Below are 25,390 nucleotides of genomic sequence, written 5' to 3' on the forward strand. Positions count from 1 at the left end.
AAGGCAGCATAGCTCTTTATTCAAACAAAATCTAAGTGGAAACTGATATGGAAGACGTAGAAGTAGACTCTCTAGTTAAGTTTGGAGCAGGGCCTTCCCTCCCGTTCAATGCTTTCCTACTCCATGCTCCTCTGTGCCCCTCGAGGAACTCTCCATTAACTTGAAAACTACTGGGCTAGATCATTGGAAAAGTCCATTGCAGTACGTTTCATTTCCTTTCAGGAATACCAGCTACAGAAGGTCACATCAGGCCATGTAATATGGTGGGGAAACTGGACGGAGGGTTGAGAGACTGGGTACACTTGGGCTCTGTCCCCTGTTAGCACTGTGACCTCACATCTGTCTCCTCCTCCACCTACTTGTCTTGCATTTCCTACCTCTCAAGAAAGAAAGCCATCCTTGTCCCCTATTATCACATAGAGATATCAAATGAGATACTGTATATCAAAGTGCTCCGAATGTCAAGTGGTCAATGAGAAGACAAAAACACTCTTTTCCTAAGGGTTAAGGATGTAGGCTCTGAAACCAACTGCTCTGGCACTTACTAACTATGTGACCATGAGTAAGTTACTTAAGCTTTCTGTGCGGTGGTTTCCTCATCTGTAAAATGGGCATCATACTATTACCTATGTATCAATAAATGGTTGGGTTACTGTATCTATTACACTTCAAAGCAGTATCTATGTGCAATAAGCATTCACCATTATTACTGGGTTTTTTTTTTTTTTAATTTTATTATTATCGACATTGGTAGAAAGCTTGAGGAGGCCTGGATTTTTACCTTGAATGTACCACTCCCTAAGTGCGAGTCCTAAGCAAATGAAGAGGCCCACCTCAGAGAATTCTGCCAATCACGTGAGGGGAGAGATCAAGTGAAGCGTGGATATTAAAATGCTCTGAGAAAATAGCACATCTTTACAAATATCAAGTTTAGGTATGCCTTCCAAAAACAAACCTAAATGAAGCAACAGTATTGAAAAATGATCCTGAGGGTTAAATGGAGAAGATAACAGATTTAACAGGACATGCAAATTTCCTATCGCACTTTTGGTTGAAGCATGAAGAAAATAGGTGCTATGTTTTGAAGTAAAACTTGTAAGATTTGCAAAAATGAGATGGCAGGTAAATCATTTACCCACCTCAGCCTGTAAAGTTAGAGAGGCTGAGGAACAGAGCACAGAGAGACTGAGCGAGGATTTTGGAGAAGAATGTAAGTGTTTTGTGAACCTGTCTGGCAAGGGGGAGGAGTGGGCAGTAGCCTGTCCCTCACCTGAAGCCTGGGTAGAGGGGCTTTAAGATAAGACTACTCTTTGCTTTTCTTGGGGTGTGACAGATGGAGGAGTGGTGGCTAGAGAATCATGGCAGCAGACTGGTTATTCCTGAGAAACTCACTGGCTGGCTCCATAAATGGTAGAGCAAAGGAGAGGAGACAGAGGTGGAGATCAGTGGTCCCAAAAGGAGGTTCTCAGAGTAAAAGACCCCTGAACAGTCCCGGTGGAAAGGTGGGCCATGCGTGATAGACACTGGAATGGGGTCATCTTAGACATTTCCAAGGGGGCCTCCTGAAGAAGTGAAAAGATCTCACCCAAAAGAGGGTGGAGGTATACTGCCTGGTTCCCAGGGATTAACGAGGAGCCGTAAATAACAAGGGAAAACAGAGCATTAGCCCTCTTCATGGGAACTGTAGATGCCAGGTATGCATTAATAAAAGTTCTCTGAACACACCCGTCCCCCTGCCACACACAAAGAAAACAGTCAGCTGTGAACATCTCCCAGACCCACAGAGTGCAACACCAGCTCACACAGAATCATTCCAGCCAGAACTTCCCCACTCACTCCTCCCTCCCCCCTCAAGCCTGAAGAGTCAGAAATCTCAGCAAAATGAAGTGAGGGCTGAAGCAAAAGGTGAGGAAAGAGATTAGGAACAATCCATGATCTGTGTCCCTGTCCACCATCTGTAACCTCCTGCTTATAAAGTGTTTAAGTTGGGTATGGGGAGAAATTTTGCTTTGAAATTTGAAATTTTGACTCTTACATGGGACTAGATATTTCACTCTCTGGATGGAGACTGTGCATATTACCTGGGAAAAGTATGAGACCCCTATATGGGCATGAGGAGCTGGTCCCCCTGTTTCATGGGACAGAATGAAACAAAAATATAGTTGCTTGGTGATAACATCTCTCAGACTATGATTTTCAAATGAATGGTTACCAGGTGCTGAACTACATGTTATGAAAGTCAGACCTCCTTTTGTCCCAAGGGGTAGAGAAATTTATTGTTGTTGTTTTAATCTGAAAAAGAATGGAAAAAATCAATTTCAGCCCTTAAGCTGTGTACATCATAAGGCTGCTACCAAGATGTCAAGGACTCAGAATTAAGTTGTGAACTCAAGGTTATTCTGGAACAGAACTTGTATACAGGTAAAGTAGTTAACTCCCCAAATTATATAATTTTAGAGGGATTGGAAGCTTCCGTCATATCTCCTACTCTCTGCTTAAAAGTATATATCCTTAATATTTCATTTGAGCTAAGAACTATTCCTTTTGTTTCAAACCTTGGGTCTCTGAGTCAATTAACTTTCCTACGGGTGAGTCACGCTTTGCCATTCTCAGTCACTTATGCCCCAGGCTAGATGGGCACAAAGCATTTCTGATTTCAGGCTTTGATGGAAGAGAAGGAGAGGTAGATGGTCCCTGTGTGTATGAGGGAAGTCAAGGAGCACCCGTAAAGAAGGTAATATACAAGGTCTACAAGAAGGTTGCTCGGGCAACTTTCTAACTGACTCAGATAAGCTCTGCCCCCAGAAGCTTGCTATCATTCCCTCTACTACTCTTTGATTTTCTTTAAGCCATGATAGAGAGGAGAAATTGAACTTGTATTCATAGCATCAACGTATCAGAAGCAAACCTAAAGATCATCTAGAATTAGGAAGGTAATCACATTTCATCTCGCATGTTAATTCCCAAAATGGTCCTGACAGCCTGGCCCACCGGGTGGAGGAGGATTGTAAGGCCCTCTTCTTACTGAGGAGATCATGACAAGGTCTATAGGTGAAAGGAGGCAAGGGGGGCACACACTTCATCTCGTTCCCAGTCTGATCTCCACAATCTGCACCCACCCAGAGTCTTCCCCTGTTACCAAATTGGGTCCCGCTGCTCGCCACTTATAAAATCAATACTCACAAATGTCAACAGAAAGGAAAGTTGCCTTGAATCAGAATCAGAAAGTTGCCTTTTTTTTTTTTTTTTTTAATATGACTAACCCTGCCTGGGTGAGTTGAACAGAGATAAGGACGGAGGGCTTCTCGTAGGAAATAACACTGTAACATTGGGTTTTGATGGGTGAATAGGAGTTCTTAAGGAAGACAGTTCATGAGGAAAGCAACAGGCTTTGAAGTCAGAATGAAATGGGTTAAAATTGTGACTCAGTTGCCAGCTGCGTGAGCATAAGCAAGTCACTTTCCCTCTTTATGTCCATTTTCTTACCTAGAAATTAGGGATAATAAAACAAATGCTGCTCCAGGGTTATTGTAAAGATTGGCCATAGTGCCTGTGAGTTGCTTGGCAGACTCTAAGTGTTCAATAAATAAGTAAAAATTCAGGACTTCCCTGGTGGCGCAGTGGTTAAGAATCCACCTGCCAATGCAGGGGACATGGGTTCGATCCCTGGTCCGGGAAGATCCCACATGCCGCGGAGCAACTAAGCCCATGTGCCACAACTACTGAGTCCATGCGGCACAACTACTGAAGCCCGCACGCCTAGAGCCCGTGCTCTGCAACAAGAGAAGCCACGACAATGAGAAGCCCACGCACTGCAAGGAAGAGTAGCCCCTGCTCACCACAACTAGAGAAAGCCTGCACGCAGCAACGAAGACCCAAAGCAGCCAAAAATAAATAAAATAAATAAATTTAAATAAATAAATAAGCGAATATTCTTCTTTGAGGGCATTCATGTGGAGAAGTCTGAGGCCCAGAAGGGTCTACCATGTTTGGAACATAGAGGGAAATTCTGTGGGCTCCATTATGTTCAAGGGGCTCAAGTTCTTTCCTGTCTCTTGCCCCAGCCCAGTCCAGTTCACTGTACTCATCATCTTGACCCGCTGATAATGATTCATTACAAGTGGAAGCATCTGGGTTCCAGGCATGCTCAATGTGGAGGCTGGGCTGAGAGAGAGGCCAGGAGGGAGGTAGGGAGTTGGAGGGGAGATTGCCTGGGTTTGCTGGGCAATTGCTGGAACGTTGGCAATCTAGGGAGGTGGTGGACTCAGGGTCTTCCAGAAACCACCTCTGAAAATTCTGCTCCGCCATTTAAGTTTTAAAGGGAAGAAGGGAAGTAATCTCAGTAAATCATTGAGATAGGGGGTCAGAGCTGTCTCCATCCCTCAGCTGCGTGCAGGCTCACCAAGTCTACATGATCTTCCTCTAGATGTTATCTTGTTCACACAGTTTGGTCACACAGTTTGTTTGGGAGATTACCGAAGGGGAAGCTAGGGAAGAGATCTGGTCACCTGTCAATGACTTATTCTTCATTTCTACTTCTTTGATCTATGGAAAGAACTGACAAGTTTGGCAAGATATTGTGTGATTAAAAGATTTGAGAGGTGTGCTTGGGCCGGAGATGACTAGAGCATGGGGGTGCCAGGTTTAAAAGTTAGTTACAATATAGCTTTGCTAAAGTGACAAGAAAAGGGGCTTCCTGCCGAGGGCGGTTTCCTGCAAAGAGCTGCTTACACCCCTTTTGCCTGTCTCTCCCCATAGCCAGGATCATTTGACATCCTGTGTCCTTCTCTGTAGAATGAAGATAATAGCAGTCATGCCGTAGAGTAATTGTAAGATGTAAGTGAGGTAATGTGGGTATAGTGTTGACCTACATCTAACTTATATGAGTGAGTGCTGAGTCAATGGTGATTATCAGGTATGTCAACAGCTTTCCCAGATGAGATTTATTCTCATATTTCAGGTCATTTTAAGATGTTAAAAAAGGATTCCACCCGAGACACACAGCACCACAGGGCTGTAAATTGCCAAGCTAAGGTTCAACTCTAGATCTTTTCTGACTCCAAAGCCTAATGTTTTTTCTAATAGACTATTCTAGGGATTGAAATCTTATTCTTTGGATTAGTCTTGGAACTGGGACCCCATCTCTTGCCTGTCATTTTGTGGATGATGTGTGTCTGTGCTTCAGAGGCTTACCTGTTTCTGGAGCTGTTTTACTGTTGATACCCTTGCACCCCATAAGGAAGAGCCCAGCGTTGACTGATGGCCTGGACTGGAAACTGTTGCGTGTCCTCATGAACTCAGATACACACCTTCTGCAATGGACCTGTCCTCCCTGTGGCAGTGCCAGGGAGTAAATCTAGTCCACTCATTCAGTCATTATTTAAGGAGTCCTAACGATGGGCTGGGCATTCTACTTTGCAAACAACAGTGAACAGTTACAGCCTGTACCCTAGTGGAGCTTATAATCTAACGGGAAGGCAGGCATTAGAAAAAGTCCCACAAATATATAGTTGTCCCCCCTTATCTGTGGTTTCACTTTCCCTGGTTTCAGTTACTCGTGGTCAACTGTGGCCCAAAAATATTAAATAGAATTCCAGAAATAAACAATTTGTAAGGTTTAAATCTCGTGCCATTCTAAGTATAGTGATGAAATCTCGAGTCACCCTGCTCCGTCCTGGGCTGGATGTGAATCGTCCCTTTGTCCAGTGCAACCTGCCCTTTAGTCACTTAGTAGCTGATTCCGTTCTCAGATCGACTGTCCTGGTATCTCACTGCTTGTGTCGAAGTCACCCTTATTTTCCTAAATAGTGGCTCCAAAGCGCAAGAGTAATGATGCCGGCAATTTGGATATGCTGAAGAGAAGCCATAAGTGCTTCCTGAAGTGAAAAGATAAAAGTTCCTGATTTAAGAAATGAAAAAAAGTGATATGCTGAAGACGTTAAGATCTACAGTAAGAAAGATTCTCCTATCGATGAAATTTTAAAGAAGGAAAAAGAACTTCATGCTAGTTTTGCTGTTGCACCTCAGATTACAAAATTCCAGCCACGGTGTGTGATATATATTTAGTTAAGATGGAAAAGGCATTAAATTTGTACAATAAGATATTTTGAGAGAGAGACCACATTCACATAAGTTTTTTGTACAGTACATTGTAATAATTGTTTCATTTTATTATTGTTATTAATCTCTCACTGTGTCTAATTTGTAAATTAAACTTTATCAGAGCTACCTTGCCTCAGGGTTCGGCGCTTTCTACAGTTTCAGGCAGCCACTGGGGGTCTTGGAATGTATCCCCCATGGGTAGGGAGGAACCCCTGTAGTTATGAGCTGTGACAATTGATATGAAGGAGAAGTACAGAGTATACCAGTGGAACTGGACCTAGTTTGGGGAGTCAAGTTTTGAAACTCTCTTAAACCCCATCTCTTTACTGACATTCTGGAGATGAGATGAGTACTCATCTCATGCTGGTGTTATTATACAAGGATCAAGTGATAGAATGAGTATACAGTGCTAAGCACAGGGCGTGGCCCAAAGAATAATGAAAATTTAAAAATTAGTGATGGCTGCCATTATGACCATTATTCATTTTATCCTCGCCTTCTATGGAAAAGGCATCTGTACTGAGACCTGAAGGAGATGGAGACATTCGTCAGGGATCTCTCATTTCTAACCTGTCTCACTTTCCCTCTCCTGCCATAGCCAGTTGGTCCTCACATGGCTAAATCTCAGTACTATACAAAATAGGATACATTACTGTTCACTCTGAAGAGCCAAGTGAGGTGGGTTTTTCGAGATCACTAGGAAGGTCATGGCTGAGGGCGAGACCTGTGTGTTAACCCCCCCATCTAAGACTCTCTCGATGTCTTCATTTCAAGGTGATATCTCAGTCAAAAACAAATTTCCCAAAGTTGACAAAGTAGCTCAAGACATAACAATCTAGACTCCATATATGCAACGAGGCTTTAGGAATTTCTGTTTTGGATTTGTTTTTCTTTCTGTTACAAAACCAGAGGCTCCAGTGGCTTGGACCATAATCAGCAAGTCCTGGTATCTGTGGTTTCATCAGTCTCCTGAACCCGGAAGTCTCTCTCCCCTGAATTTCCCCCCAGGAATCCTATCAGGAAAGTCAGTGCCAGGTGGAGAAGACTGAGCTGTGCAGATCTCAAATACCATTTGATGCTTGTTTTCAGTCCCTAGCATTCAAACCAAGCAAACAAACGTGAAATGAGAAAGATAAAAGGATGCAAATTAAAAAGAGGCGGCCAGGATGGGAGGAGCTTGGAGCGGTAGCAATTGCCACAATTCAGAACGCCTGGCAGAGATACCACGTGCATGGTGGCAGTGGCCGACCTTTCCCAGGTTCCCTCTCAAACCCACCAGATAAACATGCATGTGGGCCTCATCTGAAGTGACTAATCACGGCCGTTCTAATAGTCAAAGGAATCCGAGCTCTGAACGAGACTCCTTTATTCAAGAAGAAATATCAAGTTTTATTCCTTGCAGCAGCTTGAGATCCAGTTCCCCTTCATCATCACTCTACTTAAGGAGGATGAACAAGCCATCTCACTAAACACAGACTGCCACACTGCACAGTGTCAGGGCGCCTCCCTGCTCCCCGTGCTACCGGGGGTGGAAAACCACGGCCTACCTTGCCTCAGGTTTTGCTGTTGTTCCATAGATCCTCAAGGAGTTTTGAGCCCTTAAACAGAGTAAACTTGGCTTTGTCGGTAGGTTCTTTAATGCTTGTACCTTAGTTTGTTTACTCATTCATTCATTCATTCATAGAGCTGTTGAGTATCTACCTCTGCCAGGCTCAATTCTAAGCACAGGGGTATAGAAGAACACAAGAGGCAAAGTCATTGCCTTGCTACCCTCATGGAGCTTATGTTTTAGTGGGCTTGGGCTATGTAACTATCTTACAGTTACTGAATATGTTTTAACTGTTAGGATTTATGCCAGGTGCTGGGAAAACTAAAGTGAATAAGAACATGGACCCCACCATGTAGTGATACCAAGGACTCAAGCAGATCACTGTATTATTATTATTTTTAACATCTTTATTGGGGTATAATTGCTTAGATCACTGTATTATTAAGTGGCGGGAGCAGTAGGAAAGACAGGTCCAAGAGAGGGTTACTAACTTAGCAATATGAGGGGAAACGTCTTTAAAAAATAAAGTTTCTCGAAAGGACTTGAATTCATCTTTCTCTTTCGTAGTTATTCATTTGTATGGTAAATAGTTGAATACCTCAAAATGCTTAGAAGAGTATCTGGCACACATAAGCCCTAGATAAACTGTTGTCTGTGTTATTTTTAGCTCCAGGCATAGTATTAGGCACATAGTAAAATGAGGAATACGAAACCTAGAGGCAGCTACACCTATGAGGAAAGTGAGACCAGAGAGATGAAGGAATGTTTCCAACTGGAAGCAGAATGCAGATAGCCAGACACCTAGTCTGGTTCCTCTCCAACACGATGCTGTTGCACACACTGCGAGCAGTGCAGGGGAATTCATGGCAAAGGTCTCTATTTTTAAAAATGAATAATGAGTTTTTAACACGCTCTTCGTAGACAGGCCCAGAGAGCAAATGTGGCTGAATTCATCCTTTCTCAGCTGTATCAGACCTAGAAAATTCTGCTGGAGTAACGCTCAGGGAGAGAAAGCTTGGGGTTCTGTCACCATCTGTTCTAAGTAAATACCACTGCTGGTCTTTATTTAGCAATCTCTCTTCCCAAGATCTCCATGCTTGAGTTTAGAGGAAAAGGATACAGGACACAGGGCAGTCGGCCAACCTCAAGTGGGGGACTAGCTAAAGAATAAAACCAAGGCCATCCACAGTCTCTGACAAAACCACAGAAGTTGCTGTTTACACCCTGGCTGGGGTCTGGAGAAACCCTGGAGAACAGAATTCCTCAATCCCCGCAGCAGAGAAATACGGTTTGGATATTTAAATCCAGGCATATCTTGCCTGCGGGTTATGTTTCCAAAGGCAAATATTGTTGAGCGAGTCATTCCGTCATGCTGTGCCGTGGGTGGAAGCAGGTTGAGAGGACCGGGACCAGAGCCAGGACTAGGGAATACAGCACAGAGGAGGCGTGGGGTGTCAGGGAAGTGATGGGGTCAGTAGCCAGGCCGTCAAGTCACAGTTGTTACAGGGTGAAGCAATGGAGGAGGGCCAGAGCTGGTGTGAATAGCAACCCACAGGAGATGAAGTCTGCAGAGTTTGGGGGCTCAACCGTCAGCCTGGAAACTAAGACACACCAGGCACAAGCGGCACGTTGCCAGCAGCAAGAAAAGGACCGCGGCATGGAGACTGTTTCTGACCCAGCCTCCTCCGCCTTGCATTTCTTTTCATCCCAGTCAGAGGCAATTGAGAGCCAGTCTCACCCACAGCCCTGGGATGTTACCTCTCAGCCATTGCTTGTTTCTGTTCCCGCGCAGGAGTAGGGAACATACAGAGCTCTGGCTCTGGCATATTTATGATACTCAGCCTCAATGAAAAAATCTGCAAGGGGAGAGCTCTTGGTAAGAAGTGGAAAGGGAGCATTTGTTCATTCATTCAAATATTCATTCAGCGCTTTCTATGTGCCAAACTCTGTGCTAAGTACTGTAGATAAAATTGACAGATAAGAGCAGCCACGGTGTGTGCCCTCATATAGGTTTACAGCCTCGTTGGGGAGAATAGACATTAATCAAAGATGTATGAATTGAGAGAGAGAGAGAGAGCAGAGCGCCAGAGAGACACCACTGTGGTGTGGCTCTGAAGGAGAAGTATCCAGTGCTGTCAGAGGGATATAAACTGGTCAGGGTGGTCAGAGAAGGATTCCTGGGGAGGTAACAACCTCAAGTTTGTAAAAAAAAATAAAAATAAAAAAAAAATACTAGGGTTTGGCGGGGAAGGAGAACATTCCAGTTCTGCTGCTAATGGACTTCAGCAAGAGAGAGCAACCTAAGAATAAATGCCGGGGCTTCCCTGGTGGTGCAGTGGTTGAGAGTCCGCCTGCCGATGCAGGGGACGCGGGTTCGTGCCCCGGTCCGGGAAGATCCCACATGCCGCGGAGCGGCTGGGCCCGTGAGCCATGGCCGCCGAGCCTGCGCGTCCGGAGCCTGTGCTCTGCAACGGGAGAGGCCACAACAGTGAGAGTCCCGCGTACCGCAAAAAAAAAAAAAAAAAAGAATAAATGTCTAGTTAATTTCAAAATTAAGTTTTATGCTTAACTAATTCATTCATAAAGCAGCCCACTATGCGCTAGATGCTGGGCAGAATCCCAGTTTAGAAGTTACAGACCCTGTCCTGAAGAAGATCTATCAAAAGAGGTCCAAACCCACCAAAGGTTTTTATTAAATTCCTCCTCCGTGACAGATGCTTTCCCTTTGCTATTTAACACTAAGAGGTTGCTCCTGTTACTCCCATTTTACAGATGGGGAAACTGAGGTTGAGACAGTTAACTTGCAGGGTCACAGGCCCAAACCTGCTAGTTACATCTCTATTGATTGCCAAGCCACGAAATTTTCATATAACACAGTGCCTCCAATCAGAACCCTGTATGAGAACTTACCCCGGAGGATTTGGGGTGTCAGCCTGCTTTTCTCCCTTCAGCAAGAGTTCTATTTAGACTTGAACTGGGGGTCAACTATGGGTTGTGTGTGTGCAACCATAAATACGCGCAGTTTAAATTTTTCACTAAAAGCAATGTGTGCGCAGGCACGCGCGCGCACACCCACACACACGCACACACACACAGGGATCATCTTTAAATGATCCAGATATAAAAGGGCATCCAGTCCTAAACCATGAGCAACATAATTTTAATCTTACTTTGTTGGCTCTGATTGCCCTTTAGGATCTCAAAAATGTGCAGGTTACCATAATAAACATCAGTTATCACAATATGGCTTGATTTGCTACTTAACAAACACAAAATGGAGTGTTACCAAGTCATAAAAATGCCAATATTTTAAACCCATCAAGGTCTCTAATTATGATTTTAATGAATTTAAGGGCTTGTCAAACTGTATTCCATAAGAAACTGAGTTCTACAAAAAGTCAAGATTTGGAACCAGAGGGGTGAAAAATTATATATGGTCAAATAAACTTGAGAAACATTTTATTTTATTTTTTTAACTCAGTTTTTATTTTATATTGAGGAAGAGTTGATATAAAATGTTGTGTTAGTTTCAGGTATGCAACAAAGTGGTTCAGTTGTACATATACATATATCTATTCTTTTTCAGATTCTTTTCCCATAGTAGGTTATTACAGAATGTTGAGTAGAGTTCCCTGTGCTGTACAGTAGGTCCTGTTGATTATCTATTTTATATATATTCGTGTGTATATGTTCATCCCAACCTCCTAATTTATCCCTCCCCACCCCCCCTTCCCCCTTTGGTAACCATAAATTTGTTTTTGAAGTCTGTGAGTCTGCTTCTGTTTTGTAAGTGAGTTCACTTGTGTCATCTTTTTAGATTCCACATATAAGTGACATCCTATGACATGTCTTTCTCTGTCTGACTTATTTCACTTAGTATGTTACTCTGTAGGTCCATCTCATTTTATTTTAAACCATCGTGGCTCTTCTTAGAGCCTTTAATGGAATAAGGAGAATGTGACCTTACAACAGGGGAGAAAGAATACACAGGTTTTCCTAAAATTATATTTAGCTGTTCGATGGAACACACTATCCCTTCCTGGAAAACAAGTTTTGTAACGGGGGTTACTCAAAGCTACTTGTTTCATGCAAAGGTAGACAGGCAGAGAGACTAGCTCTTCTTTTACCCAAGATTATTGCCAATAATCTTGGCAATAATTATTATTATTATTGCACAACTAGGACCAGAATCTGAGAACTCAGGAGAAATTTAAAGCATTGCTCTGACCCTTTTACATGTCCTTACTTGGACTGACAAATCATATTTTTGAGCGTGTTTAGGGAACAAAAATGTATCATGGTTAAATTCAGGTTTTCTTTTCATCCTCACTTCTTTTTTCTCTTTATTCTAGGGTCAGAAATGGAAATGGGAAAGCTGCATAAATAAGAGTTCTCCTGGGCTTAAAAAATAGAAAGGGAAGAAAGAGGTCTGATTTTAAGATTATTCAAACACATAAATAATTTGCTAGTATGCCTGAGTTTTCCAGGACATTAAAGCTTCCTGGGGCGTTTGCCTCCTGTCTTTTAGGTCCTGGTTACTGTCCATGGGTGTCAGAGTGGGCTGAGCATGGAAGGTGAACCATCAAAATCCTTGGTGATTTATGTAGAAACCCATTGTTTCTTCAGCTTGTCTACCATGGCATTTTTTTTTTGCTCCAGACGCTGTGACTATGAAACGTCACTGTGGATACAGTTCAATATTCTCTTAAAAATATAAAAGCAACTGAAATGAAAAAACTACGCAGAATCTCAAGCTCTCTTCAAGTCCAAGCTCTCTATATAAGGAAGCAGATTGATTTTGTGTAGGGCAACGTGCACGCTTGTCCCTTAAAAATAATCTCTCTTCCACTGCCTGATAAGGTGTCCAAAGTTCCACCGTGAGGGAGGCATGAGGCCCCTGTTAGAACGACAAGTATGAGCAGACAACTTAGTGGGGACAGTTTAACAGTCAAGGGATAACGCAGATGTGAAGAAACGGAGTAGAGGCTGGTGTGTCTAGAAATTTGCTCAATATCACCTCCATACCCACCACGTGCTAAGCATTCTACATACACTGGAGTATTCTATCACACTAAAACATGGATAATCAGAATGACAAGCTTGATGGAATCACATACAGGGATTTCACTCACTGAACTGAATTATTATGTTTATGTGCTGAACTAGAAAGATGGAATGAAATGCAACAGGGGATTTAAATGCTTGCCTTTGAAATGTGACTCTTTCACTTCACCCTCGGCCTGTCCAGGAGTCCAGGAGTCGGTGTGAGCTCGAAGAAGTCCACATGGTGTGGCAGGGGTGGGGCTCGGGCCCCCCGGTGCTTTCATGCTGGGAATAGCTTGATACACTAAGACACTCACGGGTAAAAGCACATATCTTTCCGTTCAGCATGGGAAAAAGCAGGTGAGAAAATTCCATTCTTGAGAACTAAATTAAAAGATTTTTAAGGGTAATTTTAACAGTTCAAGATTTTCTTTTAACACAGTGATTAGATGCTTAGCCCCATGTATGATCTGACTCTATTGAATCAGCCATCATTGGTTTACATATAACCTGATGTCCTGAATTGTTACTTGTATGATGCCACACAGCTGATGACACGAAGAACCAATTTCAAAGAGGGCCTCTGCCTCTAAGAGCCAATCCCAGTCTTCTGTAACACGCTGATATTGAGGGGACACTCACCAAGGGTGGTAGACGTTTCCCTCTGTCTAACCCATACCCATTCCCCTTTATTCCTTAGCAAGACATCCCTATATTGTAGGGGATGGAAATTTGCCCAGCTATAAGTGTGTGTTTCCCAGCTTCCTTCACAGATATGACTTATATGTGGAAGTCATTGGTTAGGACTTGAAAGGAATTGGCCTTTCCTGGGAGCTATGCCCTTTTGCTCTTTTCTTGCTTCCACCTTCTAGCTGCCTGGAATATTCACTTAATGTCTGGAGCTTCAACAGCCATTGAGGACCATGAGGCAAACTAGAGGGGAGCAGCCATTCAGTAAAGGTGGTAAAACAGGGAGAAGAGAGACCCTGAGTCCCTGATGAGTGGGTGTCTATCTATCTATGTCCTTTACATGAGAGAGAAATCCACTCAAGTCTTTTTTAGTTCAATGTTATTTTGGGGATCTGTCACTATCAGTCAAAAAGAATTCCTAAATGGTATACTACAGTTTTCATAAACACCTCTATTATGGATCGTTGAGCAAACATAGAAGAAGAATTCAATTTTAGAGGTGGAAGAGACTCTAGTTTGATCCAACTGCTTTATGCTTTAGACTAGAATTATAAATGCTAGTTATTCATTCATTGAAAAAATTATCAAGTAGGTAGGATATATCAAGTTCGGGGAAACTGAAATAAAGAGAGATGGTTCTTTCCTACAAAGAACTCACCACATAGCTGAGAGGTTCAGTAAAAATAAAACTTAAAATTCAGCCACATAAGAGCTATAATGGAAGAATATACTAGGGTATTTTAGGAATATCGAAGTAGAGTATCTAATTCAACTTTGGAAGGCCTAGGTGACCTCAGGATATTCTTTGAAAACAAATGAGCCCAGGGACCAAGGCTCCAAGGAGGAGTAGAAAGTTAAATAGAAGGAAACCAACTGGCCAATGTCATATAACAAGCTCGTAACAAGGTCAGAGCCTCATCACCAGGGTCTTAAATCCTACTGCTTTGTTTTTGCTATTATATCGATTACTAACATGTTCTTTTATCCCCCTGTCTTGACTTTATCTATTTTATGGAACCAGGAGATGATCCTCATCTCTATAGTGAATAACCACACTGGTGAGCAACTGAGGTTTCAGGACAACTTGGGGAAAATATTAATGAGACAGCTTTCTAAAAATATAAAAGTAGCTAAATTTTGATTTTTAAAAGTGTACATGTTTGTTGTAAAAAAGGGCAATAATTCAGAAACGTATGCAGGAGACAGACCTGAATTCCCAACATCAGAGCAGGCCTGGTTTAAAATAACAGTATCTCTTAACTTACTACTTTAATGCATACCCATGAAAGGAAGGAAGGAAGAGACGGAAGAAGAGTATATTCTTACATGTTCTATTACTTGCTTTATGAAATATGCTCCACGAAATACGCTCAAGCATCACGAGAAAGTTCAAGCAGATAGGTCAGACTCCACCCACCACCCCCTCAGCATAATAGTCAGACTCCAAGCAGAACAATTCAGCTTTTATCTATTTTATTTGTTTACATATGAGATCAAGGGCTATATCTTTTTTTTTTTAGATGTTGGGGGTAGGAGTTTATTAATTAATTAATTTATTTCTGCTGTGTTGGGTCTTCGTTTCTGTGCGAGGGCTTTCTCTAGTTGTGGCAAGCGGGGGCCACTCTTCATCGCAGCGCGCGGGCCTCTCACTATCGCGGCCTCTCTTGTTGCGGAGCACAGGCTCCAGATGTGCAGGCTCAGTAGTTGTGGCTCACGGGCCCAGTTACTCCGTGGCATGTGGGATCCTCCCAGACCAGGGCTCGAACCTGTGTCCGCTGCACTAGCAGGCAGACTCTCAACCACTGCGCCACCAGAGAAGCCTCCAAGGGCTATATCTTAAAACTTGGCAGCCTAGATGAAAAGGCAGGGACAGGCAGACAAGTAGGCGAGCCAGTGCATTAATATTCCCTGAAAATGATACCCTTCAAACATCTCAGGGCTGCGTAGGGAGGCAGAGCACCACGTGAGGAGGGCAGAGTACGAGGAGGGCTGATGGGGGCAGCCTGAAGCTGAATCTGGCTTCTGTACCCCGAGGCTGAATTAAATCTCGGAAACAGAGTTTTGGGTGAAGTAGACAAGAATAGCTTTATTGTTTTGCCAGGCAAAGGGGACCACAGCGGGCTCATGCCCTCAGAACTGTGTGTCCCAACTCCCGGGGATTTGGTGAGGAGTTTTATAGCAATGATTCAAGGCCAGGGTTGCTGATAAGTATCAGGGTGTGTTCGGGGCCTGCATTCCTTTAATCAGGCCTCAGGTGGTCTCCTGATGAGCTTCTGTGGTTCTCCAGGTTATCAAACTGTGACCTTCTCTCTGAAATGAAGAATGCTTTATCAAGGAGTTAATATCTTCCATGTGTTGTGGGGTTTTAGTTCTGTAGAAGAGCTCAAAGTTATGGTTATGTGTATCCCTCGAGGGGGAACCAGGACCCTGCCCCAAGGCTGCACTATTGTTTCTGGACTGCTCCTCCCTTGTCTCCACATCCCCTCCCTTCCCTGATTAGCAACTGTTTGAACCTGCCCTTTGGAACCTTCAGCCTCCATGACCTCCATGGAAGGTCATGGAGGCTGAAGCCTATTTCCTACAAAAAACCAGGGGACACAGAAAGGCTTCCATGCTGAGGAGCCCCACAGGGTCCTGCTCCGTTTCAAGCCTCCCTCCACGGTCTGGAGAAGTTCAACTCTGGTCCAAAGTAGCATATGTTACTGAATCTCCCTGTTTAGGAAGAAGTTTTATCTGGTAGGATACTTGTGGCTACAGGTAATGGAAACTGCATTTCACATTGGCTTAATAATGAAGACATTTATTACTTTATATGACAAGAAATGTGTAGGGATGGTTCAGAACTGGTTGATTCATTGTAATCCAGCACCCAAGTTCTTTATTTTTTTCCCTCCTGACTGTTGTCCGCAGGCTGTCCCTTCTTGGTCTCTAGATGGCTTCCAATAGCAACTGAGTAACCCCAGAAAAGGCCATAAAGAAAAACCTATACCATACAAAAAGAGAGTAAGTTCTTTCCTTCTGTCTGATCAGGTCAGTATAGATCATGTGCTCACACCTGTTCCAGTAACAGACCCCAAAGGAATACCAAACTCTGCTTAAACCAGGGATTTGCAAACTATTTCTGGAAAGGACTAGGTAGTAAATAATTTAGGCTTTGTGGGATGTACAGTCTTTGCCACAAAAATGCAACCCTGCCATCATAGTGGTAGGTAAATGAGCATGGATATGTTCCAATAAAACTTTATGTATATGAAAAGTTGAGAATAGGCAAATCTATAGTCACAGACAGTACATTGGTGGCTGCCTAGGGTTTCAAGGGGTGGGGGATGCGTGGGGTTTCTTTGGTGGTAAAGAAAATGTTCTAAAGTTGATTGTGGTGATGATTGCACAGCCCTGGGGATCTACTAAAAGCACTTGAATTGTACGCTTAAAATGGGTGAATTATACAGTATGTGAATTATACATCAACAAAGCTGTTAAAAAAAACTTCAGGGACACTGAAATTTGAATTTCATATAATTTTCACAAGTCAAGAAATACTATCCTTCTTTTGCTTTTTTTCTAATTATTTAAGTTGCAGAAACCATTCTTAGCTTACAGGCAGCTGTGGCCAGCCAAATTTGGCCCGTGGGCCTTAATTTGCCAACCCTGGCTTAGACCAATCAAGATGCCCTTTCAGAGGTAGGAAAGGAATGTTCTTTCCAGAGTCAAATAGGGGAAAATTTCACATTTGAAAAAGTCAGGAGTCCCTTAGGGAGGAAGAAAAGAGAAATGGACAGCAGGAAGGCAAACAGCTGTGCTTTGGAGACAGTTTAGGAAACATCTCTTATTGGCCAAGCCTGATGCTTGGGTGTGAAACCTTAACCCCAAGCACTGTATCAAAATATTCTTTCTAATCCTGCTACCGCCCTGGAGGAATTCTCATAAATAATAATTTTCTCCATCTCATTATATTTCCAATGATACACGAGCATCCTCACAGATGCTCCCAGGAGTCTGGGAGTCAAGGGTACCTTCCCTGTCAGAGTTAGACGTGCAGACAAATAAGCCATTTTAAGTCACTCCTTGCGGGTGTCACTGCTGAAACAAAGCTTCTGGGACTTAGGTAACTTGCCTCTGTGGCAAGTAATGTAAGAAACAACGACTTTTATTTTATTCCTTTGGCTTCTATTCTGGCTTGGGAATTTGCCTTCCAGAGTTTGAGAGGAAATGTGATGCGTGTTACAAAGATCACAGACAGAAATTCAAGAGACCTGGCCTCACATTGTTTCATGATCTTGGGGCAGTCCCCTTACTTACTGGATAGACAAGTGTACCTAAGAACAATAAAAATAAATTGCTTTTCTGAGTCCAGAGGATGAAAAGATGATCCTTTCTAGTTTGGAGGAGAGAAGAGGATTTTTAAAGCAAGAGCATGTGAAATATTCAGGGAGTGGTGGTAATTGAGAGGTTGGAGAAGGGGCCCCAAGTGGCAAGAGGGTGACGTTGATTTAGGGTTCAGGGAGCGTGCTGGAATGCTGGAAGGGGAGGGGCATGGAGATAGAGCTGGGAGGGGGGTAACAGATGGATCAGCGGAGGGCCTTCAGGAGGGAGTGGGTGATTCATCCGGAGTAGGGCAGGGACGGGCCACGAGGGCTGAGGATGCTCCCCCGGCACTTTGCCTGCTGCCCCAGCTGTGGCCCCAAATCTCTGCTTTCTTGAGTGCAAACCAGGAAGCAGCTCCCTGCCACAAATCCACGATTGCTGCATCCTAGTTGCAGTTTCCGTCATGTTCCCTTCCCCACTAAGAAGGATGGAGTTGTCCGCTTCAGCGCATTGCGGCAAGTTTCTTTCACTTAAAAGTGAACGCAGTTGAGTCCATTGACTTCCTGAGGCTCCTGGTGCACACTTTGTACGCTTTCTCACCGCTTTCCTAAGATAGCCCTTCCGTAACCATGTCAGCCAAGCAGGCAGGTGAACAGGAGGCTATGCAGAGTTTCCAAAGGCAGTGACCAACCTTCTTCCAGGACAGAATTTTCCAAAGGCAGTAAAGAGCAGAGGACTTGGGGTGGGGGGTAGGGTGTTCCCTCAAGGATAATCAGAGGGGCCCCTTTTCAGGCTAACAGGGAGTTGGGTACTGAGGAAATCGTGCTAACAACCTCCCCTTAGAGATTTTGGCAGGGAAGCTTCCATTCTCAGTAACCGAGCAAGCCCTTTAGCCATCTAATTGGAAACAACTGTGGGTGGAGTGGGACGAAACCCTGGGGAGAGCAGGTGTTAACAAATGCACGTGCACCCTAGGTGAGCCTGGGGGCAGGAGTCAGAGGGCTGCCCGGTGCCTCCCAGAGGCTGGGAAGGACACGCTTTCCCAGCTCCTGAAAATGTCTGCCCTACTGGGGTGACATTGACCTGTGAACTCGCCTTGAGAATTTCAATGATTTGGTTTCTGCGTGGTCTCCTCTAGCATCCTCCTCAAGATGCCAGTGCCCTTTGAGAAACAGCATATGGAGGTGAGCCTGTGTTCAGTAGAGCAAGCCTTGTTGAAATAGCTGCTTAGAGTTTCTTTTTTTTTTTAAATTTTATTTATTTTATTTTTGGCTGCTTTGGGTCTTCGTTGCTGTGCACTGGCTTTCTCTAGTTGCAATGAGCGGGGGCTACTCTTCGTTGCGGTGCGTGGGCTTCTCATTGCGGTGGCTTCTCGTTGCAGAGCACGGGCTCTAGGTGCGTGGGCTTCAGTTGTTGTGGCACGTTGGCTCAGTCATTGTGGCTCGCGGGCTCTAGAGTGCAGGCTCAGTAGTTGTGGCGCATGGACTTAGTCGCTCCACGGCATGTGGGATCTTCCCGGACCAGGGCTTGAACCCGTGCCCCCTGCATTGGCAGGCGGACTCTTAACCACTGCGCCACCAGGGAGGCCCTGCTTAGGGTTTCTGAACCTCAGTTTCTTCATCTGTAAACTGAGATAAGTGTAATCTTTCTCCTGGGATCGTTGTGAGGATGACGTGAGAGGTGTGGGTACATGCCAGCCATATTCTATATGTCTTTGCACGTATTGCCTTATCTAACCCTCACTACTGCCCTAGAGGCAGGGACGATCAGCATTCTATTTTAAAAGTGAGGACACTCAGTACCCAGATACACGGCAGGGTTGAGAGTTGAACCCAGGCAGCTTGACTTCAGAGCCTGAGCCCCATGCTGTACACCACAGTGCACCATTAGGGCTCAACAAATAGAGCTTGGATACTGTCAGTGTGTACAATTTTATAAAATCCCTTTTCTTTGTGTCAGAAGGCTCCCAGACTCTGAAAAACCCTGGGGGCCTAAGAAGAGAAAGGGAGAAAAAAGAGAGGCAAGGGGGCATGTGCAGGAAGGGTCTGCTGCGTAACTGGAATTAGGCTGGACCAGTCCTGTGTGGTCGTGAATGCTCCCAGCTGGGTGTGCACAGCAGTGCTGCCTGTTGGGCCAGCCAAGACTCACAGCCCATCCATGGGGTTGGGCTCAAGACCCAGAAGGCACAGGCTGCACTGGGTAGCCAGTGGGCTTCATGCCAGGTTCTACTCTGATACGCTTTGGCTTGGGAAAGTCATCAAACCATTGTGAGCCTCCATTGTTCTATGAAAAGGGGATACTATAATCCTCCCTGCTTTCCCTCATAGTAAGATTTTGTTTTTGTTTATTTATTCATTCACTTGTTCATTCCAGTTCTACTGAGATGTAATTGACACATAGCTCTGTATAAGTTCAAGGTGTAAGCGTCGTGATTGGACTTACATATATCGTGAAATGATTCCCACAAGCTTAGTTAACATACATCATCTCATATAGTAAATACAAAGAAAAACACAAAGAAAAAAATGTTTTTTTCCCTTGGGATGAGAACTCTCGGGATTTAGTCTCCTAACAACTTTCAATTTTCTGATACAGCGATGTTAACTCTAGTCCTCATGTGCATTACATCCCTACTACTTATTTCTCTTGTAACTGGAAATTGGTACCTTTTGACCACCTTCATCCACGTTTCCTTCCCCCAAATCCCTGCTTCTGATAACTTCCAATCTCTTTTTCAGCCTCCCAGGTGTTTCTTGGTCAGCTGCACTCAGCAAGAGGCTGGGCTATGACTCAGCTCCCCTGCCTGGGCAGGGGCAGACCAAGCTCCAGGGCCAGCAAATCTTCTTGTCTGAGGATCCGAATCAGGCAGAGCTGCTCCTTGCCGAGTTCCCCAGTCAGACTGCACCCCTGTCTTCGCTCCACAGATGAGCAAAGCTGCCAGTTGGGACAACTATGTGGGTGATGCAGGTAGGAACTTGGTCTGCCAAGATCCAAGTGCTGGTTGTTTCAAGCCCCTCCTGCCTTCTTTGTTACAATCAGATTGCCAGTGGTCAAGCCTCCCAGACTCCCCGACAATGTCTGTGGGTCGAGACCAGTGTAAGGCTGCCAAGAAGCAACCCACAACGCTGGGGAAGCTGGATGTCCACGCTGGTATCTCTTTTTCCACTGGAGGAACCGCAAGGGAGACCTCTCAGTGTGGTGCTGTGCTGGCCTGGGGGATGGGCCCCGTGGTCAGCATGTAGCCGCTCGCCTTACCTTTCTGATGTGGTCTGTCTTGGTCTCTGTGATGCAGGGGGTGCTTTAGCTGCACCCCCACGCTCTCGGATTTTCTCAGTGGTGTCTTGTCCATGAATAGTTGTTAGCTGGTCTTCTTGTGACGCGGAGTAGAGTCAGGAACTACCTACGTCGCCAACCTGATGACGTCCAGTGAGGTTTTGAATGTCTAGTGCCAATATGGAGGTGGGGAGATATTACATTAGGAAAGCACAGCATTCATCTGAGTAGAAGGAGGAGGACAGCTAAGTTTAATTACTCAACTCCTTTATACATTTATCCACTCATGAAATAAATATTGACCCAGTACCGATGCTGAAAATTTGGCTTCTGTGCACTGGTGCCGAATGGAATCTTGAAGACAGAGTTTTGGGTGAAGTAGAAAAGAATAACTTTATTGCTTTGCCAGGCAAAGGGGGCCACAGCGAGCTCATGCCCTCAGAACTGTGTGTCCCAACCCAGGGAGATCTGGTGAGGAGTTTCATGGCAGTGGTTCAAGAGCAGTTGTTCCTGATAAGGATCAGAGTGTGTGCAGAGCCTTCATTCCTTTGATTAAACTGGCTGCAGGTGGTCTCCTGATGCGCTTTTTGTGGTTATCAAACTGCGACCTTCTTTCTGGAATGAAGAGTGCTTCAACAGGTAGTTAAAATCGTCCATTTATTGGGGATTTTATTTCTGCAGAAGAGCTCAAAAATATTGTAATGTGTATCCCTCGAGGGGGAACCAGGACCCTGCCCCAAGGCTGCACTGTTGTTTCTGGACGGCTCCTCCCTTGTCTCCACATCCCCTCCCTTCCCTGATTAGCAACTGTTTGAACCTGCCCTTTGGAATGCTGGGAAGGTCATGGAGGCTGAACAGAAAGGCTCTTGTGCCCAGGAAGCCCACAGGGTCCCGCTCGGTTTCAGTACTCACTTTGTGCCAAGCCTAATGTTAAGGACAGTGGTGACATGAGCAAGATAAAGTCCCCATGCTCAGGAGTTTCGTTCCAGAGATAGATATGCACACAGAGTGTGACACACACCCTCCACAGTCATGTTATTAAGTGCTGTGAGAAGAGAACAGAATTCCGACAGCTGGTTTGGTACTGATAGACCTGATTCTCATGAATTCATCTAGTCATCATTTGTGCTGTACAGGAAATGAGCTGGTACTCTTTTTTTTTTTTCCAATTTATTTCATGATTTTATTTGGATCTTGGATGAGCTGGTACTCTTAATTAGAATCCATTTCCATGTTATTTGGCCAAGAGGCAGAAAAGCAAAGAAATAAAGATAACACCTTGAATTTAGTTTAGTCTTAACACTTTACAAAAGGACTGGAGGGCAGCCCACCCTCTCTCACGTTCCCCAGTTTCACATCTGTTTCTGGGAAATGATCTTAGCCTTATTAGTCATTCACAATGGACCAACTTTGGAGGATCCCATAGGTCAGACATTCCTAGTCTTACATGTAAGGACCTGGGGCCCACTTGGACATGCCCAGGGTCAGGTGAGAAAGATGCATTATACTCATTGCACAGGGTGTTGCATCTGACCTCTTAGACAGAATTGTTAACAAGCAAAAGGGTTTGAAAGGTTTATGCTTTATAAACTAAAACAGGCAATTTAATTAAGTTCTCATTCCTCCAGCGATGTGATGGTTGAATACTGATGACGTGTACGAACTATGCCATGACCCTGGGTAATAGCAGGTCTGGGGAAATGAAGCATTACCCGGAAGGGTCATATGAGTCAACCTGAGGGCATCAGGTTAGAGCTTAATACTGTCTCTTCAACCAGTGACACAGACTCAGGACCTGGAAGACTGCTACCATTTGCCCAGAGCATGGCATCCAGATATGCTTTCCTCCCCAGAATGGCTGCTTGAGTTCAATTCCCTGTTACCATCAACATTATTGTTGAGTAAATCAAACTATAGCAATGAAAGCCCGGTCTAAATTACTATATTTGACAAGGAGAAGGTGTAGTGACTAATAGTCATTGATTCAACACATGTTTGGATTCCACTTAGGTGAAGAGCCCTGTTGGAGGGACTGGGGATACAGTACTGAACAAAAAAGTCCTTGAACCTATGTTATAGGGAAGGGAGACAAACAGATACACAATTACATACTTTTGCTTAAGCCAGTGAGTGATAAATGTTAATAATGAAAAATCGAGTGAAAATGGACCAATAATAAGGAAGAAAGTTGTCGTTTTAGTTATGTGATGAGCAATAGCCTCTTTAAGGAAAGATCATTTGAACAGTATCTGAATGAAACCAGGCGTGAGGTCATACCTGGGAGGTAAGCTTTCCAGGCAGAGGAAACAACAAGTACAAAGGCCCTGAGGTTGGGGCAGGTTGGGATTAGTGTTCTGGCAAAGTAAAAAGGGCAGAGGGCCTGGGATAGAATGAACAGAGGGAATAGAGGTAGAAAATGAAGTTGGACGGACGGTCAGAGGCCAGACCTTGGAGGACTTTGAAGATCATGGTAAGAACTATGTATGAGTGAACTGGGAAGCTGGTAGAGGGCTTGACTGCGGAATGGCATGATCTGAATTACTTTTAAAGTCTCGCTTTAGCTTCTGTGGTGGGAATAGACTGTAGCGGATTTAAAGTGAGAGGTCAGTACACTACAGTTTTTCTGAAGTCAGGTTGCATAAGGGTGTTGAGATGCATCGGTGGTGTCTGGTGTCTGCCATGGGTGGGTAGTGGGGGTGAATGCAGGAAGGTAGGTAGCACCTATGCCAGTGTCTCTGCGTTGGGAGAAGGTTCAGGTTCGGGAGTTAGACTACCACTTCCTAAATGTTTGACCATGTGCAAATCACTTAACTTGGGTGTCAACTGCTTCATCTGTCCAGTGGATAAAAGCATCTCTCAGGGACTTCTAAGTATCACAAGAAACACCGTGCTGTCTGGCACATCCGTGTTCCATAGCTGTGAGCCGTTGTTTATTTCACCTCTCAATTTACAGAGAAGCACACTGAGGCCCAGAGAAGAGCAGGCTTTGCTCAACCATCCAGGTTATTACTGGCAAGCCCTGGACCAGATGCCTATCTTCGCATTCCTGAGCAGCCCTGTGTCAGGATGGAAAAGATGGAGGGGACTGTGAGGCCAGGGAGCATTAGGGATGGCTTGGAGAGGCATTCAGACTTGAATCAGGCCCTTTTCCCCCAGCCCTCCTCTCTGAGGGTGGAATGTGGGAAATTAGGCAAGAATGGGTATAGCACAAAGCAACTGCTCGTTCCCCATGCCTTTCGCTGGTGACACCTGGAGATAAGACAGCAGCACGGGCACCATTTGCTCAGGAGCTCCTCGCGTGGGTCTTCCCATCCATCTGTTTTCTGTATGTTCTTTATGCTTATACCAGGCCTCCACCTCTGTCCCGAGTTAGAAGGAGAGGTTTGACGGCCCCTCCCATGCCATGTGGTTGCCTCTTCCCAGGCTGTGTGTGTGTGTGAGGGGTGGGTGGGTTCCTCCTCACTGAGTTCCCTCGCTGGTAACGCTTTCTTCCGTCACTGATTGCCCGAATACACTTCCTCAAATCAAAGCGTGCTCGTCCAGTCTGCTCAGCGTACAGATGAGAAATGGAGGCCAGGGACCCAACCAAGGTCACGCGGTAAACTGGGGGCAGAGCTAGGACTAGACCTCAAGTCTCTTTATTCCTACCGCAGTGCTCATGCCTTACGCCATTCTGTTGCAAGATGGATGACTCAGTCCTCTTTTCATCTTCTGCAAAGATGGAACAGTTCAGATATAAGGAAGGCTTCAGGGAGTGATGGAGTGAGGGCAGCGCATGGATAAAGCAGGAGAGAAATCATCTTCCTAAGGCCTGAAAGATGAAATGACCAGCTGTCTCGAGTGAGGATAAGCCCTACAGTTGCTCTCAACCTCCTCTTCCAGTTACCCTCCGTCATTTTGCACTGGTGACACATAGCCCCACGGTGCCTCATCTCTCCCCATGAGGGATGGCATGAAGAAGGTCGTTTATCCTTCTCTCCATTTAGTACCAGGACCAGCTGCAGATGGATCACTAACAAGGGCTGGAAGGCAAGTTGGCAACAGCCCAGCCAGAAGAAGAGTGGAGTGTCTGAAAAGGCGGGGCTTTTATCTCAGAGGCTCCCCCTTCCAGCCCTTCCCAGCTGACAAGTCATTTACACGTTTCAAGCTTCCAAGGGCTCCTCATAGGTCAAGCAGGAATAAAAATGCCCAGCCTGCCTGAAGCTAGGGGCTAAGCCAGAAACTGTACGTGCCCACAGGAAGAGAGCTAGGGACGGGTGAGCACATGAAAATAGAGGCAGTAGAGGAGCAGGAAAAACTAGTGGCTCAGAATACAGCTCTGTGCTCACCAGTCCAGCGTTCTTGGGCAAGCCAGGCACGCCTTTGTGCCTCTGTGGCATCGGCTGAAAATGGAGATAATGTAGTACCTACCTCATAAGGCTTTTGTGA

This window comes from Orcinus orca, chromosome 3, assembly GCF_937001465.1.
Source record: "Orcinus orca chromosome 3, mOrcOrc1.1, whole genome shotgun sequence".
NCBI classification, from domain to species: domain Eukaryota; kingdom Metazoa; phylum Chordata; class Mammalia; order Artiodactyla; family Delphinidae; genus Orcinus; species Orcinus orca.